The sequence below is a fragment of the Armigeres subalbatus genome, chromosome 3 (genome assembly GCF_024139115.2).
Source record: "Armigeres subalbatus isolate Guangzhou_Male chromosome 3, GZ_Asu_2, whole genome shotgun sequence".
NCBI lineage: Eukaryota > Metazoa > Arthropoda > Insecta > Diptera > Culicidae > Armigeres > Armigeres subalbatus.
The window spans coordinates 33879157-33892603 of record NC_085141.1 but is presented as its reverse complement, the minus strand read 5'-3'; the positions used below and the strand labels follow the sequence as shown (position 1 = coordinate 33892603).

The 13447-nt window shown below is 40.5% G+C and overlaps 1 pseudogene; it reads left to right on the top strand.

The window, feature by feature from the left end:
- Positions 1–13447, top strand: part of LOC134226580 (phosphorylase b kinase gamma catalytic chain, skeletal muscle/heart isoform-like) — a 95715-nt pseudogene that overhangs the window by 22807 nt on the left and 59461 nt on the right.

Sequence of the window (13447 nt, the reverse complement as noted above, 5' to 3'; positions counted from 1 at the left end):
TTTTTGACCGCAGTTTTTTCTGGAGCCCGTAGTAGGCCTGACTTCCACAGATGATGCGCCTTCGTATTTCACGACTAACATTGTTATCAGCCGTTAGCAAGGATCCAAGGTAGGCGAATTCCTCGACTACCTCGTAGGTATCCCTGTCTATCGTAACACTGCTTCCCAGGCGGACCCTGTTGCCCTCGGTTCCGCCCACAAGCATGTACTTTGTCTTTGACGCATTCACCACCAGTCCAACTTTTGTTGCTTCATGTTTCAGGTGGGTGTACAGTTCTGCCACCTTTGCAAATGTTCGGCCGACAATGTCCATGTCATCCGCGAAACAAATAAATTGACTGGATCTGTTGAAAATCGTACCCCGGCTGTTACACCCGGCTCTTCGCATGACACCTTCTAGCGCAGTGTTGAACAGGCACAAAAATCCATCACCCGGCACGATTCTCACGTACTGCAGTGATCGCCAGAAATTTCACACAGTTTTTCACACCATCCATCGTTGCTTTGATCAGTCTGGTAAGATTCTTCTCCTGAAAAGGCGGGTCTGCGTCTCCGCTTCCGTCTATAACGTTCCACGTTGTGCCGGGTACCTTGTTGCAGCGCGACCGTCCGCGCTGCGTCCTTCTCCTCCAGACTCTTCGTCGAACCAATCGTCCCGTCGACTTCGTCCCATATACCCGACGTTATTCTTCGCTGCGTCGTTAATGGCTGCTTTGACTGTATTCCAGCAGTCCTCAAGAGGGGCCCCATCGAGCTCACCCCCTTCTTGCAATGCTGCCTCGAGATGCTGCGCGTATGCAGTGGCGACATAAGGTTGTTTCAGTCGCTCTAGGTCGTACCGCGGCTGTCATCGGTACCGAACATTGTTGATGACGGATAGTTTTGGGCGCAGTTTCACCATCACCAGATAGTGGTCAGAGTCGATGTTAGCGCCACGATATGTCCTGACGTCGATAATGTCGGAGAAGTGCCGTCCATCAATCAGAACGTGGTCGATTCTGTCTGCAGTGGTGATATCCAGGTGTACCGATACGGGAAGCTGTGTTGGAAGTAGGTGCTGCGAATGGCCATATTTTTGGAGGCAGCGAAATCAATTAGTCGTAGACCGTTTTCGTTCGTCAGCCGGTGAGCGCTGAACTTCCTAATAGTCGGTATAAACTCCTCCTCTCGACCACCTGAGCGTTCAAATCTCCTATGATGATTTTCACGTCGTGGCTTGGGCAGCTGTCGTACTCACGTTCCAGCTGCGCGTAGAATGCGTCCTTATCATCATCAGTGCTTCCGGAGTATGGGCGTTGATTATGCTGAAGTTGAAGAATCGGCCTTTTATCCTCAACCTGCACATTCTCTCGTTGATCGGCCACCACCCGATCACGCGCCTTTGCATATCGCTCATCACTATAAAAGCTGTTCCCAGCTCGTGTGTGTTGCCGCAACTCTGGTAGATGGTATGATTACCTCTAAACGTTCGCACCATTGATCCCTTCTAACAAATCTCCTGCAGCGCTACGATGCCGAATCCACGGTCCTTGAGCACATCGGCGAGTATGCGTGTGCTCCCGATGAAGTTGAGAGATTTGCAGTTCCACGAACCTAGTTTCCAATCGCTAGTCCCTTTTCGTCGCCGTGGACTTCGCCGATGGTTCCGGTCCGTACTCTCTTGTTGATTGTTCGTTGCATATGTATGTTTTTAAAGGCTGGCTTGCAGGGCCTGACACCTAAGCGGCTAAATTTAGGGAAGGTCACGATTACACAAAACCAAGTGGGTCAGTAGAAGATTTGTTGCTTAACGAAAAGTTCCCTCCTTATCAAGGCGGGAATGGAACCCACGCTCCATATATTGTGGGCACTGCTAATCTCGTTCGAAATCTGCTGAGATTTCGACTCGTGATGATGCTGGTCGATTCCCAACTGCTTCGTCACCCAATTCTTCACAACTCATCATCCAAGAACGCAAAGGTTCTCACAGATGTATCCTTCCAGCATAAGCGTATGGGTAGAAACGTAATATGAATCGATTAGTACGCAACGTGGTGCTCGTTTACCTACTCGTTCCTGCGGCTTCATAACCTGTTTCCTTCATTTGCTTGTCAGTCATGTGAAGTCTGTGTATAAAAACGGGCGGTGGCGCATCTTACCTAACTCCACGAAGACTTACATTTACATGGCCTACGACTTGCTTCATAAACACTTACGAAACAGATAATTTTCAACGTTGATTCGGATCCATTTTCGTAAAGACCGTACAATCCTTGACATTGTGATTTTCGCATGCCAGAAACAATCAAACTCCTACTTCGGAGGCTGTGTCTTGTTTATTGCTTTCGCCGAATTAGTGATGGGCAAAACGGTTCATTTAAGTGAGCAGCTCCGAAACAAGCGTTCACTTGAATGACCCGGCCCTTTTGAGCGGCTCGTTTGTTCGTATAAAACGTTTTCGTTTTTTACCAAGAGAAGCAAAAATCCAATTGTTTGGCTGCATCTTGCGTACAACCAAGTTTTGCCAGCCAGAAGCTAAAAAAAGTGTTATTTAAAATCTAAAATCTGTACGAAGGTGTAATAGAAATATGCGATGCAATGAGGATGATATTTGATCTTCAATTACTTTCTGGTATTTTACTCACTCATCTGTTTCACTTCGCGCTGAACGATGCACGTCGATTCTATGGCTGCCGCTGTTTTTAGTTTTGAAATTACCTTCCAATCTCCAATCTCGGGATCTAGGGAATCTTGTCCACGGACTTTGCCTCTAATATTTTCAAAACGGCAAGATTGACGGGCTTCCGACATAGAGGCCTGAAATTCCGACCTTATTTAAAATACATGACGTAAATCTGCTGGAAAATGTTCTCGAGGTTTGAGGTTGAAATGAACGGCTCGTGAGCGTTCGCACATCTCTCGACAAATAATTGTAATTTAACAAACTGTGTCAATATCTGATACATGCTTGCCGGAAGAAGCAGCTGACTTTTGACTGCTTCCTCGCCTCACGTTCTAGGGCCATTTGGAGTCTGGCCAGATTTTCTTCGTCACCGAAGTAGAGTTGACGCAGAGTCTTCTGGATCTCCCATTAACTGCTGCTGTGTTGGTGGTGCGTACGTTGTTTGATGCCCGCCTTATATGGCCCTTGGTAGATGGTTAGAATGGAAGAATCTTTAAGAATTTATTCAAAGAATCTTTTAAATTTTGACATGGATTTTATAGATGGTTCCCTAACTATTTGTTCCTTAATGTTTTGTCCTGAAATTCCTCTTAAAGGCCATCAAGTTGGAGATTCCTCTGATTTTTTTTAAGAACTTCAATTACAAAAGATACAAGACTTCATGTGCATTGCACGCAAAATACGCAATACTGCAGGAGGGATGAGATGTTTGTCTAATATATCTTCCTCTTATTGGCATTCCATCTCCCCACTGGAACATTGCCGGCTCGCTGCTTAGTGTTTATTCAGCACTTCTACAGTTATTATCCGCGAGGTTTCTAAGCTAAGTTACCATTTTTGTATTCATATATCATGAGGCTCACTATAATAGGTACTTTTATGCTCAGGGAAGTCGAGACAATTTCCAAACCGAAAATTGCCTATACCGATACCGGGATTCGAATCCAGCCAGCATGGTTTTGCTTTATGGCCGCGCATCTTACCGCTAGGCTAAGGAGGGCCCCTCCTACTATATCTACGGAATAACATGCTATGTGTTTAAATTATTGACCACTCCGTATGCTTGCAGGTCCTTCTCAATTAGTACCAGCGCTATGTAGTCTTAAGTGCGTGTTGTCCATGATACGTTTTGTGATTGAAAGTAATATTTGGCATTAGGTTTTTCTGAAACTTGTAGTAGGTACGGTTTTGAAGATGCATAATTATAAAATGAATGTGGTTACAAAAAATACTTTTCTATATCTTTACCCAATTATAAGATTTTAATTACTGGAATACGCTGCTTAGTGTACCATGGAAGTGCATGTAGTAGGGCCTTACCCTACTCGCACTTCATCTGATGTTTGATCTATTTTTCGACTGCATTTCGTCGTACACATTCTCCTTTGTCAGTCTCCACAATCCGATCGTTCACGAGCTATGTACCTCAAAGACCAAGGGGACGCATGATTCACATCCAGCACTAAATTTTATAACCTTTGTTCGTTCTTCAACTTTCCCATATTTGCTCTTATATCGCTCGCTCGTCACGCTGCTAACAACGAAACAGAGGCATCAGTTCGACCGTGCGGCGCTGCATCGAGAAGGAAACGGGCAAGGAGTTTGCGGCCAAAATCATCGATCTCGGTGCGATCGATTCCGGAGATTCCAATCACATGCTGGAAGCCACACGGCAGGAGATCCAAATCCTCCGGCAAGTCATGGGCCACAAATATATCAGTGAGTATCATCAATCGACATAGTGGTGGGACATAGGCTGACGAAATTGCGTGGCGGGCTTGTGCAAAGACACGCAACTTCTATTTAGGCTATTGGTGATTAAATTTCAACTAATTTTTTCTTCATTCCGACAGTTGAGCTGCAGGATGTGTTCGAATCAGACGCATTCATCTTTCTGGTGTTTGAGCTGTGCCGACAGGGTGAACTGTTTGACTATCTGACCTCGGTAGTCACCCTATCCGAAAAGAAGTCCCGCTATATTATGAGGTGAGTTTTGACCGGATTATGTTTCACATGATCTCGGAAGAATATGTCAGGACAGGACACGTGAGTGCGTGTTTGCGTATTCATTGAATCGCGCGGTCGAGTTTGCGTCACGTTGAGAACCGTACGGTTCGATCGGGGGGCGTGGAGTTGCATCCGATCGTAACCGGTGAAGCATATCGGAATTTAGCGAATAGCATTGAATTACCTTGAAGCGTTGATCGTGTTCTGACATGTATCGAAATTCACAATCCATTGTGGTTGGAAAGGTAAATAATCGATATTTACGATTGTTTTGCAGACAAATTTTCGAAGGCGTCGATTACATTCACTCCAAAAATATTGTGCATCGTGATCTTAAACCGGAAAATATTCTTTTGGACGACAGTTTGAACGTGAAGATAACTGATTTCGGTTTTGCTCGAAGGCTGAAGGACGGCGAAAAGTTGTTCGGTGAGTTGGTGCTCTGAATTGATGTATTAGAAATGGAACGTTCTAATGATTCAAATTCTACGTTTTTCCCCAGATCTTTGCGGCACGCCTGGTTACTTAGCCCCGGAGACTCTCAAATGTAACATGTTCGAAGATGCACCCGGCTACTCAAAGGAAGTAGACATGTAAGTATGCGTGTTCGGGCGCGGATCGATCGCGCTCACGCTATATACCGCCAATAATGCCGACATTCGTCGTGTCGTTGACGAATCTCTAATTAGTCGTTAATAAGGAGTCTTTGTTTTGTTTTGATTTCGTTTTCCACAAAACAGTTGGGCGTGTGGCGTTATTATGTTCACACTGTTGGTCGGTTGTCCACCGTTCTGGCATCGGAAGCAAATGGTCATGCTGCGGAACATCATGGAGGGCAAATACAGTTTCACCTCACCCGAGTGGGCTGACATTTCAGGTGAGTTTTCGATGATCGTTATTTGTTCATAGTATCGTGGTTTCAATTTGAAAAATTAGTTTGAATTTTGAAAGATGTGCTCTGTGTGACCTGCCGACACATAACTGTTTTTAAAGAATTGGATTTTGTCCTTTATTTAGTTCCTCTGAATTGGAAAAAAACAGAAAACTATTTCGAGAAAAAATATGTCTGTTAACAAAACATTAATAAAGAACTATCGCAAAAACACAAATTGTTAATTGAGTAGATTCTGACCGAAAATTGACGGCATAGAGCCGACTATGATTTTGTCTACAACTGACAAAGAATAGAGATGTCCTTCATAAAAAAACACTTTCGATTTTCAAACTCTGTTGACTCGTGTAGCGGTGGAAGATTCATAGTGAAATGCTTGGATGAAAGATGAGGTGTGTGAATCGGATTTGTTTTTCTACAATAAGCTCAAGGGCACAATTCGGGGAGTAACATTATTCTATGTTCTTCGGCTCGATCGTAAATTGGTGTTGAAACTTGAAGTAGTGTTTGCTGGAGATACATTCAGAGTGGTTGACAAACAGGCTATTTTGTGTCGTTGGAAACATAATCCGATTCAACAATAGTGAAGAATTTGTCGGTAGTGAATAATTGTTCCACGAGGGTTATTATAATTTCCTCGTGCTTAGCGCATCTCGTTATTATTTCAAATTAAGTACATGGATCATATTTTTAAGCAAGGTATATAATAGAGATCGGTGTTACGGGAAATCTTTCCCACTAGCTGGATTGTTTAGTCCGTGACAATAGTCGAGAAAGAGATGGTTTCTCGGTCTTTGACAACATCGTATGTACACCGACTTGATTATTCATTCTTCAAGATGATTGTATAGATGTGGTTCGAGTCGCTTTGAATTATCAAAATTCTACAATTTCTCGTGCGAGTAGTTCATATTTTCGCGTTGTCCGATTGAAACTTTGATTGCATATTGCCAACTGAAGTGCAAAATAATTTTCGTTTCGTTCGTCGGTCTCCATTTTAATTTGACAGCAGTGTGTTTTTTGTGGATGTGCATTTTAATTTTATGGGGTTTTCATTTTGTTGGGAAAAGCGATCCCCCGATCACCACGTCGTTGTTACCACAGAATTCTGCAAACAGCAGTTGTTTCCGCTCATTTTTCCGAGACCATGGCGTCACATGATGTGCTCATAGTTAGAGTTGTCGGACCCGATCTTCGCATTGAAGTCGCCCATACAGATCTTGATGTCACCCTTCCTATATATACGACTTTGAGTTGGCTGTTAAATTAGATAATGCTGCATCATTTATCCGCTATTACGAATATTATTTTAATAATTTCTTCAATACAAAATTGATGGTTTTCGCTCTTGATCGAGACTCATTTGATTGCTCGAGAAAATGTCATCGAACATGATTCTCTAAATCTGTATAAATATCTTGGTTAATAAGCCATTCTTTGAATTTTTTTTAATTAAAGGCTCACTCGCCGATTTCAGCTTCACAGAGCCACTATCTTGCTTATTATCAATACAACAATAACTTTTTTTTAATAATATTTTTTCTACGATAAGGAGTCGTTCAAAAATGACGTCACAGGTTTTGGAGGGAGAAGGGGGTCCCATATTTGTACTAGGTGTACAAAAAAGCACGACAGAGGGGGAGGGGGTCTAGAAAACTCAAATGGTAGTGGACGTCGGAGGTTCATTTGTTTTGAATTTTGATTGGAGACGCAAGTGAGTCCAGATTGACAGGAAATGCAGTTGATATACTAAGGAACGATCTCAGAGAACATTATATTTTGTTCATCGTACTGTAAACCTTTAATTAATTTTGGCTGATTTTTTAAGTCTTCTGTTGGTTCCTGCGAATTCAGGCTCATTTGGGCTTTTTGCGCCTGCTTATCCAGTTTTCCGTGAGCGGAAAGGTCAATCCAAGCCTTCTTATATTTCACATTGATCAAAATGCTCGGATCGGCGGGTGCAGTTGACCTCCACAAACGTCAAGAGACTACCCCGCAGGCAAACTTGCGGCCATTACCGCTCGTGGAAAACTCTGTTCCGATTGAGCTGAAATTTTCTGAAAATATTTTTTCCCTTTCCCAAATACCTGCGGGTGCTCCGTAGAATAAGACAACTTTTTTTTACCCTTTCGTTACCAATTTCCTTTTCAACCGTCTAAGACGAATTAAGTACTCTCCATTTAGTTCCACCAAGTAATTTTCGTTATCTTTGCAGATACGTATTTCGACCACAACTGTGTGGTCGTCTTCAGTGTCTCGTACTTGACTCGACAAGCAAGTCGAGTCAAGTACGAGACACTGAAGACGACCACACAGTTGTGGTCGAAATACGTATCTGCAAAGATATCGAAAATTACTTGGTGGAATTAAATGGAGAGTACTTAATTCGTCTTAGACGGTTGAATACATTCCACTAAAAGAGCTAAATATATTTTTCTGAATTTCGTTTTGTCTTTCAATATTTTTTTTCGCAACTTTCACCAAAATAAGCGAAATTGATTGAATTTTTAGAAGTTTTATGGGTTTTTAGGATTGGCCACGTTGTTCCAAAGTTATTCCGAATTTAATATTGGTGTTAGCTCTTGGCCATTTAGCTGGACGCATACTTCGGAAATGATTATTTTAAATATTATGAATGTAAACGACGCATAAACTATGCCAAAATCAATCAGGAATTTTATTGGTTCAAAGTATGGCCTGTATTCAGAATTCCGGACTTTCCACCGGAACCTGTTACCGGATCACTTTACCGAAATAGGCGAATATCTTCTTGCTTTATTTCTCTTCATTTTTTTCTTCCTTCTTCTTTCTCCTTTTTTCGTTCTTCCTATTTCTTTCTTTCTTTTTTCATCCTTCTACCTGTTTTCTTCTATATTTCGCCTTTCTTCTTTCTTCTTCCATTTTTCTTTTTTCTTTATTTGTGGTTTTCCCTTTTTTCTTTCTTTTTTTTATAATTCTTCTTCCTTCTTCATTCTTCTTTTCCTCTTCTTCCTGTTTCCATTTTTCCTTCTTTTTTCTTCTCACTTTACGCTTCCCCTGTTCTTATTTCTCATTTCTCACATCTCACATCGCACTTCTCACTAATCATTTCTCACTTCATTTTTCTAACTTTTTATTTCTTACTTCTTACTTTTTATCTCTAACTTCTCACTTCTTTCTCCTCACTCCTCACTTTCCACTTTCCACTTTTCAGTTCTCAATAATCACTTATCGCTTATCATTTATCACTTAGTACTGATCACTTATTACTTATCACTTATCACTTTTCTTTTTTCTCCTATCACTTTTCACTTTTCACTTCTCTCTTAACTTTAGGCCTAATGATCATTCGGCCTAATGATGCTGGCCCAACTCTTAATTGAGATAAAGATAATTTGAATTTATGTCAACTCAGCATTATTGTTGTATGCTAAGTTCAATGTACAATTTTGCTATTCTCATCCAATAACGGATTAGCACCAATAGGTGTGAGGATCATGTAGAAATGATGTTTCACATAGCATTGTCAAGCCTATATTCTCGATATCACTATTTTGCCTGAAGATATGAATTCCAACGGGAGCCGAGACTTTATCCCCACTAATAAGTGTGACATCATATGCGTATAAGCCCTAATAAACTAGATCTTCGAATTAACACATCTGCGCGAAGAGACATTTTTTCCCTTAGTAAGCTTCCGCAAGTCATCGCGGATAACAAATTAACTTCAATCAACTATCAGACAGAAATCACAAAAAAATATTAGAAAAAGATAAAGGCATGTAGCTATCCCGAGCAAAGTTTGACATCATAATGATAGCAAATTAAAAATATAATTTGTTGTTTGTTTTAAAATTTTATTTACATTCTACTATACATCTCTAAACTCGCCACCAACATTTCAAAAGGGCGAAACTGCCTTTGTAAACAAGGGCTTGTCACGTCTCTGGTGGGGTAGTTTGTGCTCGCCCATGCAATCCAGCGTAATTGAATGGAAGAAGAAGATTGGCTGTTTCCATCCAGTAGTGTTGGATTGTGTGGGCAAAGTCTGACATCATAATGAGGGCAAATAGAAAACATATTTTGAAATTGATATTGACATCAAATTGAAATCATAAATTGTATTTCAGTTTTCTGATGAATTCTGATTATTGGTATCGCAGCCCATAATAACCTAAATTTTGGATTAATGATTGTATGCATGTTTACTGAAACGGCCCGTTTTAGTTGGAAATAATTGCAAAGTCACCAATTTTATATGAAGCTCCATACAAATTATTATTATTATTATTATTTATTGTCAACAGGTGAAAGAGACACCCCAATGACCGCTATCTTAAAATAAATACATTAACTACGTACATACGTTAACTTATAGTCAAGAGCAAAAAATATGCTGAAAATTAGACTTATTAGTTTCTCGCGACACATTAAAATCAAACACAGAATAACACATAAATATTGAATAAACGGGACATGCTTCGAACTGGCTCATGTAGTCCATAGTTAGTTCTGGCGAATGCAAGCTGAGCAATTTGGGCAGTCGATGTTACCTTGCAGAAGATCGCCAATGAAGCAGGCCTTAGCCACGTTACGTCTTGCATCAAGATTGTCGAGGTTAATATGCCGACAACGGCTACTGTAGTTTGGTAGGTTGAGCGGATCTCTCCACCTTAGATGTCGTAGAGCAAAGCGCACGAATTTCCTTTGGATAGCTTCGATGCGCTGAGCTTCGTTTTGGTAATACGGAGTCCAGACTACAGACGAGTACTTCAAGGTTGGGCGAACGGTTGCACAAAACAATGACTTCAGACAGTACGCATCCCGGAATTTCTTCGCAAAGCGAAACAGGAAGCCTTGTTGTGCAGATGCCTTCGAAACGATATATGCTAGGGGGAAAGACGGCTTCGGCAGGTTTTGTTCTATTATTGGCAGGGGGTTTTTGTCGACCAAATTTTATGAAATTTGGCCACAATATTCTTTGATATGCAAAGAATGTTCAGGCCAAATTTGAGTTTAGTCAGTCATAAAAAAACCCCTGCCAATAATAGAACAAAACCTTCCAAAGCCGTCATTCCCCCTACATGATCCTTGAATGTTTTTTTCCAGTCGATCAAAATTCCGAGATCCTCGACTGTCGATTCGCGTTGAAGCTTATTATGTGCCAAAACGTGGTCGAATAGGAAGCGCAAATGTTTGCGGCCGAAAGATATGACTGAACATTTTGCGACATTTAAAGTTATTCGGTTTATGCCAGCCACATGACACACAACTATGCTTCTGGCTCCAGCATAAAATTAACGTTATTATTTTGCTGTGGGCGTTATTGTCTGATACAATATTGTTACCAAATATTCAAATTTGTTTTGCACCGTACTAACCGTGTTGTGCTGAATGACGGTCTTATTTAAAATAAATTGAAAAACGAACACATTTTTCACGGCACGGAATTACGTGCTACATAACGATAATAGTAAAAATTCATTAAAATCGATTAACAACAATTCAAGACAAAATTTTCAAAACGACTTATCTGCTTTTGTAATCAAAGATTCAAACGACGATTTGACGAATCTGATAGCTCTCCCACGCAAAACAACACCATTAACAGGTAGCGGAAACCTTCACCTACCTATTGATGGTGTTGGTTTGCGTGGGAGAGCTATCAGATTCGTCAAATCGTCGTTTGAATCTTCGTTTACAAAAGCAGATAAGTCGTTTTGAAAATTTTGTCTTGAATTAGTCCATTACAGAAAATTAGTCCTGAAATGGTGTTTTTGTTTACTACACTTAAAATAATTGTCACTTGAGAGTTACATGAAAACATATGCGGATATTCTCCATCTAGTTTCGTTTGTAGAAGTTAAATGATTTGTTAGTGATGGTACTGACTGCTCTCAATTCACTAAATGTAATTAATTCTAAGTGAATTGAAATTTCAACAAACACATCAATTTTAAGTGAATTGGCTTTATAGTTTGCGAAGTATCCGTTTAGTGATAATAATTCCCGTCCACTAGAAGCAGACGGGACCAAAAATAGAGTAGTGAAATATTTATTTCATACTCAGACTTATTTTTGTAAATTGCTCTCATGATGTTTTTGCACAATTTTTCATTAGCGATTGATGCAAAGCATACACTTCTGCCTGAGTACCCCACTCATATATTTTTCATACATTCGTGATAAGTAGTATTCACTAGATTTCTACATTCACTACATTTCTTTTTGGTATGCATATTACATGTGAGTAAGTTTTATTAGACACAAGTAAGGTCATCATAAATGTCGATTTTTAAAGCCTACCTGATTTTTATAGTGGAAGTTAAGTGACAATTATTTTGAGTGTAATTTTGAATTGTCAGTGGGGCCCACAGCCCGGTGGCATCCATATCTCACACAATAGGTTTGTTTTGCAGCCAACATTGCGCAGCCGTATCCCACTGACAGTTCTGTATCCTAATGAGAATCAAATGTGATGTTTGTAAACAAAACACATACTATCATGAATTTTACACTGAGATGTTGGCTGCAAAAACATGGCGTCGTGCCACCCACCTGGGGGCCCACCGCGCGCTAACCCCAGAGATGTTAGCCACCATTTTTCAGATTGGAGAGATAGGCGATGACAGTAGGGTGGTTTATGCGGCACCATTAGGGTCTCGCCGACATTTCTCACCAACACGAACGCACGGTTGTGGTTGCAAACAATCCCATTTGATTTTGCCGTGACAGCTGCTCGTGGTTGCAAACAAACTGAGTAAAAGTGTGAGTGAAATGTGCGTGTGCGTACACGCTCGCAGAAAGCCTAATTCAGCAAACACTTCGAATTGTTGTTGCAGGAACATTGCGTCAAATGGAGTGGCTTTATAATTATTTTCAACTGAAACGTGGCATTTCAGTAAACATGCATACAAAAAACAATCATTAATTAAAAGCTTAGGTTATTTAAGGCTGGGATGCCAAAATGTTCTCAATCTAATCGCTTGAAATCGATAATTTGAAAATCAGCAAATGCATTATAATTATTTCCGGGGTGTATCCTCGACAGCAGAAATAGTTTTCAATTCAATGCCACAGTAAGATTTTTCTGCTGTAGATTTTGCTATTTTAACCATTAAAACGACCAAAAGGATATTAACCTAAGTAATCAAAATCAGCGATTCATCAACATCAAAACAAGTTATTGATTTGATTTTAAGCTTTGCTGGGGAATCCTGTCTCATTGTTTCCTATCAAAAGTTATGGCCAAAATACGATTTCTTATGGTACAACAACAACAACAAAACACGCTTAAAAACACCCACTCATTTTTTTGAATATCTCACACACGAGAAAGGCATCAACACCACTAGGTTGATTAATAAGGGAAGGGTTTTATCAAACTGATTACTTGACAGCACCAATGAGTAGCTTCGAAGATGAGAGGGATGGGAAGAACTTTGAGCTACTTCGAGCTGTTAATTGGACAGCATTATTTTGTTTTCGGAAACCATCATCAAAATGTGTTTTCGATTAGCTCTCATGGACAGCAGGACCAGTTTTCAATTACAATTAAAGGTGTGCGCCGGTCCGACAATCAGCGGCGGCGGCTTTCGTCAGAATTTTGGTCGGCGGCGGCGGCGTTTTCGGCGTCACGCCGAAAGCCATTTTAACCGGCGGCGGCGGCGGCGTGAATCGGCGTGGTGATTTTTTATATAATGTCCTCTAATTTTTTTTTTCATTTTTTTGGGATATTTTCAAGAAATCAACGGGAGCATCTTTTCCAGAAAATTCTTTAAGCTTTTCCAAAATATTCATTATTGGAAATCATTTTCTTATTTTTTTTATATTTTTGGAAAAAAATTTGCACAGTTTTCATGAGAAATTTGTCCTAAATTTTGTACAAGAAATTGTTTGGAAAATTC